At 38.5% G+C, this 6,658-nt stretch overlaps 1 long non-coding RNA gene across 1 annotated transcript; it reads left to right on the forward strand.

The window, feature by feature from the left end:
- The first annotated feature begins 4,858 nt into the window (after positions 1 to 4,858).
- LOC138889066 (uncharacterized) lies at positions 4,859 to 5,938 on the forward strand. Its single transcript, XR_011406629.1, has 2 exons — positions 4,859 to 5,457; positions 5,534 to 5,938. It is a non-coding gene; the product is annotated as an uncharacterized lncRNA (long non-coding RNA).
- The last annotated feature ends 720 nt before the right edge of the window (positions 5,939 to 6,658 follow it).

Below are 6,658 nucleotides of genomic sequence, written 5' to 3' on the forward strand. Positions count from 1 at the left end.
GGAGCCTGCCTGAAGAGAGGAATGACGTTTATTTTAAAAGTTGTTTGTTTGAAGTCACGAGCCCGCCTAAAGAAAGGAATGGCATTTATTTTTAAAGGTTGTTGTTGAAGTCAGGAGCCCGCCTGAAGAGAGGAATGTCGTTTATTTTAAAAGTTGTTTGTTTGAAGTCAGAAGCCCGCCTGAAGAGAGGAATGACGTTTATTTTCAAAGTTGTTGTTGAAATCAGGAGCCCGCCTGAAGAGATGAATGACATTTTATTTTTAAAAGTTGTTGAAATCTCGCCAACCTAAAGAAAGGATTGGCATTTTATTTTTAAAGTTGTTGTTGAAGTCAGGAGCCCGCCTGAAGAGAGGAATGGCGTTTATTTTAAAGTTGTTGTTGAAGTCAGGAGCCCGCCTGAAGAGAGGAATGACGTTTATGTTAAAAGTTGTTTATTTGAAGCCAGGAGCCCGCTTGAAGAGAGGAAAGACGTTTTATTTTCAAAGCTGTTTGTTTGAAGTCAGGAGCCCGCCTGAAGAGAGGAATGACGTTTATTTTTAAAGTTGTTGAAGTCAGGAGCCCGCCTGAAGAGAGGAATGACGTTTTATTTTTAAAAGTTTTTGAAATTTCGCCATCCTAAAAAAGGAATGGCATTTTTATTTTAAAGTTGTTTTTGAAATCAGGAGCCCGCCTGAAGAGAGGAATGACGTGTTTATTTTTAAAGTTGTTGTTGAAGTCAGGAGCCCACCTGAAGAGAGGAATGACGTTTATTTTAAAAGTTGTTTGTTTGAAGTCAGGACCCCGCCTAAAGAGAGGAAAGACGTTTACTTTTCAAAGTTGTTGTTGAAGTCAGGAGCCCGCCTGAAGAGAGGAAAGGCGTTTTATTTTCAAAGTTGTTGAAGTCAGGAGCCCGCCTGAAGAGAGGAATGTCGTTTATTTTAAAAGTTATTTGTTTGAAGTCAGGAGCCCGCCTGAAGAGAGGAAAGGCGTTTTATTTTAAAAGTTGTTGAAATCTCGTCAACCTAAAGAAAGGAATGACATTTTATTTTTCAAAGTTGTTGAAGTCAGGAGCCCGCCTGAAGAGAGGAATGACATTTTATTTTTAAAAAAAAGTTGTTGAAATTTCGCCATCCTAAAGAAAGGAATGACATTTTTATTTTAAAGTTGTTTTTGAAATCAGGAGCCCGCCTGAAGAGAGGAATGACGTTTTTATTTTTCAAAGTTGTTTGTTGAAGTCAGGCGCCCACCTGTATAACAAGAGGAATACTTTTTAGTCTTATACTACCAATCTTGAAATCAGTAACCCACCAGAAGGTAGAAGGGTACAACAGGAATCCCCAGCAGGAAACAATAAAAATCCCCAGCACCGGAAAGCACCAGGTTGCAACAAGAGGTCCCAGCACAAATTCAAGCGCATGAGTCAAAATGAAGAAAGACGCATCTTGAAAGAAGTGGCATGTGAACATTAAATCATGCCCAACATAACAAATCTGATGAAGAGAGTCGTATCCCTAGAGGAACCGCCGAAAAGCTTAATGAAGAAAGCCATGTCCCCAGCGGACCGAACGAAATGATGAAAACTGGTATTCAGAAAGGCAAAGGGCCGATGACATCCCCAAATTCACGGAAGAAAAGCACCAGAGGAAACACAAGCCGACAAGAAAGCAAGGCAACAAGAACAAGTTGCAGATAGATGAGATGTTATGATCCGTAGTCTAGCCTAGCTTCTTGTTTTCTTTTAAGCATGGTGTCATAAGGAGATCGGTAAACAGTGGTAATAGCATGCAACAACAGTAACATTGCAGTCTCATGGTAGTCCCAGCTACCAAAACTTTCCGAACTACATTAACCTGATTCCCCTTTAGCCAGGGATATGTAGGAAACCTTTGAAGCAAAGGTTCGGTTAAATCTTTTTCAAAAAATGCTTCACACGGAGTACTCGGATGGGCAAAAATCGCTCACTTTATCTTTGCACGAAAACCCTTCGTGTCTTCGGGCAAAGAGGGGCAGCTGTAAGCACGTGATTTTTGCCCTATGAAAGAATTACTCCCAAAAAATTCAAAATAAAATGATTTTTCCTTTGTGTGCAATTTTAGAATTTTTGTGGCATTTTTGATAATTATTTGTATTTCTGTCTGTGCGTGTTTATTGGTTAAATTAATAAAAAATTACAAAAATATGTCGCATTTGCATTTAGTATTTATTTAAGTTTGTTTTACAAAATCATAAAAATAATGTACGTTGCATTTTTAGCATTTAACGTCTAAATTGTGTGATTTTTATAGTTAATTGCTATTTAAATGTGCGATAATTGTTATTTGGACAGATTTTTGAAGTTATAACAGATTTTGAATCAGGGCAGTAACAGTAGTTTTAGGGGTAATACGGGAATTAACCAATTGCAGATTATTTAATTATGGTGGGGGACAAGACGTAATGATAAAATCAAAAAGGAAAAGGTGGATAATGATGTCTTCTTTTCAAAAGAGGGAACAAGGGGGCCCATTTTGACTACTTTTCAAAAAGAGGGAACATGGGGACCCACTTTGACTACTTTTCAAAAAGAGGGAACACGGGGGGCCCACATTGACTACTTTTACTAAAGTAAAAGTGTGGGTAATAATAAAAGTTAAAGGGAAAGAGGTAAAAGAGGGTCTTGCTTTGTATATAAGGGGGGATGAGGGGATTGAAGAGGAAGATTATTATTAGGAGGATTATTTTCTAGAGAGATTTTTGGAGAGAACATTTTAGGAGGAATACATTCTGAAATCTAAAGAGAGTGTGGTAGAGTTTAAAAAGAGAAAACAAAAACAAAGTGAGAAACAAGTTAAGTTTCGGGTTTAATACACGCGCGGGTTGTTGCTGTTTAGTTTGTTTACATACTTTTGGGTTTGTTCTATTGAGTTGTTCGGTTTTCTTCAAAGTTTTCTGGGCCTTGAATCTGGTTCGAATTGTTGTTGTTGTGTTGCTGTGTATTTACACTACTGCTGCTTCTACTGATCTTCATCTTCTTTCCTTGCTTTCCAAATACCAGGTACACAAACTGATACACTGGTTCATCTTGTAAGCTATTTGAAACATGAATGCAAAAATGAGAAAGATTTAAAGTTATAGTTTAATGTAGTCTTTTCTTTCTTTTACTGTCTGTATGTAGAACATTCTATGCGCTGCCTATGTAAACTCTTTAAACGACTCACTTTCGAAACTTAACTATAATAACTCGAAAGTATGTAAATAAAGTAGGACCTTTTCTTCATTTATTTTAGAGAAAACGAAAAAATAAAAAAAATGTAGTCATTCTAAGATTATCTTTTTTTTGTGAAAAAATAATGAAACGAGCCTCGCCAAATAAAAATGCAAATTGCGGGGCCCTCACAAAAATGTATGTGTTAATTACTTAGAACTCGGGATAGGCCGCTTAGTGAACTCCACGGCCTTACCCAAAATAACAACACGCTAGTTTCTTTAGGACACGCCTTTAATAATTTAATTTTCTTAAACTCGGGTGCACATTTATGTGACCCAAATCCAAATCTCAACGGAGTCAAAGTGTGTCGACGACCACGGGTACATTGATTGTGACGCGGTTCGAGATACATTTTCACAACGTTGCAATTCCTTGTAAAAAATAATAATAATAATTATGAAAGCGGTAAAAAGTTAAAATTTGCACATAAGTTCATATTTGTATAAAATCAGATAATCAAGCCGAATATGACAGTTGAGCGATCGTGCTAGAACCACAGAACTCGGGAATGCCTAACACCTTCTCCCGGGTTAACAGAATTCCTTATCCGGATTTCTGGTGCGTAGAATGTAATACAGAGCCATTCTTTTCCTCGATTCGAGATTAAATTGGTGACTTGAGACACCCTAAATCTCCCAAGTGGCGACTCTGAAATAAATAAACAAATCCCGTTTCGATTGTCCTTTAATTGGAAAAACTCCTTCACCCCTCGCGGGGGCGGAAAAAGGAGGTGTGACATTACTGTGCAATTTTCCTGATTGTTTGCATGTTTTTGTGTGCATGTTTTTTTTTTTGGCACTCCTCTAGGCAAGCGCCTAGGGCTAGTTTTTTATTAATAACAGAAAAAAGAAAAATACAACAATTAGGAAAAGCATAAATAAGGGGCACAATAGCACCGTTAGTGTTACCCATATGCCTTGGCTATATAATCACTCCTCTGCGCCTCACACTGCCTTATGATGACAGCCTCATGTAGAGGATTCATGGTGTAGTTGTTGGCAACGTCTCACGAGGGCATATAATCTCATAGCCGTGTGGATAATTTCCAAAAGCATAAGACTAAGGCAACACAACTCGGGCTAAACCTTACCTTACTAATCCTATTGAGGCAAAGAAAAGGCCTCACCTACTAGCAAGCATGTAAAAAATAAGAACTTGAACGGACAAAATATTCAATGATCATCACAGAGTTTATAACATACTCTGTGATGATATTACAAATGAGAATACTAAGAAAGTGGTAAAATAGAATGTAGTACCAATTTGATTCTTGTCCCTTCTTTTTCAAACTTGTAAAATCTTCAATTTGTAATTCTTTGTTGTTTTCCTGAACCGTGTTCAAAACGTAATAAAAAAACATCATTTCTTTTTTGAACGGTTGGACCTCGTTGACGTAGTTGGGGCAGCCTTCTTTTGTTTGGCAACTCTCATTGGAGGTCGCCTAACATTTAGAAAATCACTAACCTTGTCGTCCCAACTATTTTTCCTTGTATGTGCTTTCTTTATTTTGCCGCTCTGCATAGGTGATAAATCTCCTTGTTTTGCTGCATGTGACCGGCATTCTTTCAAAACAGCATCTTCTTCTCCTTCCTCATACATATCTCTATCCACATTCACAGGATGCGTATAGTTGTCGACGAGGTCCTGTGTCATCAATGCATTTCCTTGTTGTGTATTTGCCAAAGCTGTCGTGTTGTGATGTTGCTTTATGACTTGCATTTTATTCCTGTTTTTACTCACATTTCCTGTACTAACAATTTGCATTGAACTTTCTGAGTTTCGATGTGTAGAGTCTGCCAATGCATCAAGCAGTTTTCTATCTTCCTCAGAAATCATAGGAGTACTAGAATCCTGTTGTTTCTGTCCAGCATTTAAGTTCATTATTGTAGTACTTGGTGTGCTTTCAAGTTGTTGTTGTTGTCCAGTCATATTGCTTACAGTAATAGCTGTTTTGGTTGTCACCACATATTGCTGCCCAGATTCAGTAACAACTCCAGCTGCTTTGTTTGCAATGAGTTGCTGCTGCTTCCCAGATTCAGTAACAACTTCAGCTACAGTTGTTGAATTGAGTTGCTGCTGCTGCCCAGATTTCTTTGCTATTGCTTTTCCTTTCGATTTAGCTTTTGTGCATCTTTGTTGTTGCTCAATGTTGGGGATGAATTCCGGAGCTGTGGCATTAAGCCTGCGACTGGATCCTAGCTTGGAGGAACTTCCAACCTTTGGCAAATTTGGTGAGAATACTATCTCTTCATCACCACTACACATCTCACCTTCTTCAGCAGAATCCCTCACAAATTGAATTCCCAGATCTTCTTCATCATCATATTCACACTGATCAACCCATTGCTTATAGTTAACTGCCATCTCCCCCACAAAGCCAGCACCCCAGTATTCATCATCATCATCCTCACGTTGGTCATCCCAAAATTTGGATTTAATACCATACTCTCCAAACGATTCCAAAGATTGTGATGATATTTCAAAGACGGATTTGTTCAACGTCACAGTTGGTGGATTAACCATATTGGTGTTGATTATCATTGCATTTTGCGCGTCTTTAATGATTTTTTCCATATGTGGACTGGAAAAAAGTAGTGTTGGAATGTTGGAACTTTGGGCTTGTTTAGCTACTAGCTCGTTGCGTAGGACATTTGTTTCACTTGTAGTGCATGGAACAATTTGCTGTTGAACCATAGTACCATTTAGTGTTGATGAGTTGATTCCAATTTCCTCCTCATGTACAAGTGCATCAAAAGAATTTGGAGTGATTATATCCTTTCGAAATGCTGGTACACTCAAATGTTGTTGCTTAGCCTTCACACTGGAGATGTATCTTGTCGACTAGGAGATCTCATCACATCTATCCAATCATCTACAAATTTTTTCGACTGCCCAGCTTGTTCCTGTTCATTAGAACCTGCTGGTTTTTCTTTAGCCATTATAGCATTTGTTCCATTATGTACATTCACTACACCTTGAACACTAAGGGTTTGAATCCCTGCTTTAGCTCGATCACCAACTGAAATTCCAACCCTCAAAGGAGCTGCTAGAACAGCAGCAGTTGCATGATGGTCCACCCAATTTTGAGGCTGCGTAAGATCCTTGATCACTGCCTTAACACTCTTTGGATCAGTTTTGCTTCGAGCCCCTTGGCGATTCTGCCCAGAAATTGTAACAGCTGAATCAATAGCAATGTTCAAAGCACCAGCTGTAGCTTCTTTCATTCGTTCAAAAGCTTTTGTAGCAGGTATATCAGCTGGGAGTTTGGCTTTCTTAGGAGTAGATGCATCCCTTAATGCTAACCCTTGTTGCTTATTGCCAGTAGTTAAATCAACCACTTGCACACCTATTCGAGTACCAGCAGGTATACATTCACCATCTCCCTTTTGTCCAGCATTAGGTACCACTAAATCACCATTTTCCTTTTCATTA

The sequence above is a fragment of the Nicotiana sylvestris genome, chromosome 4, assembly GCF_000393655.2.
Source record: "Nicotiana sylvestris chromosome 4, ASM39365v2, whole genome shotgun sequence".
NCBI classification, from domain to species: domain Eukaryota; kingdom Viridiplantae; phylum Streptophyta; class Magnoliopsida; order Solanales; family Solanaceae; genus Nicotiana; species Nicotiana sylvestris.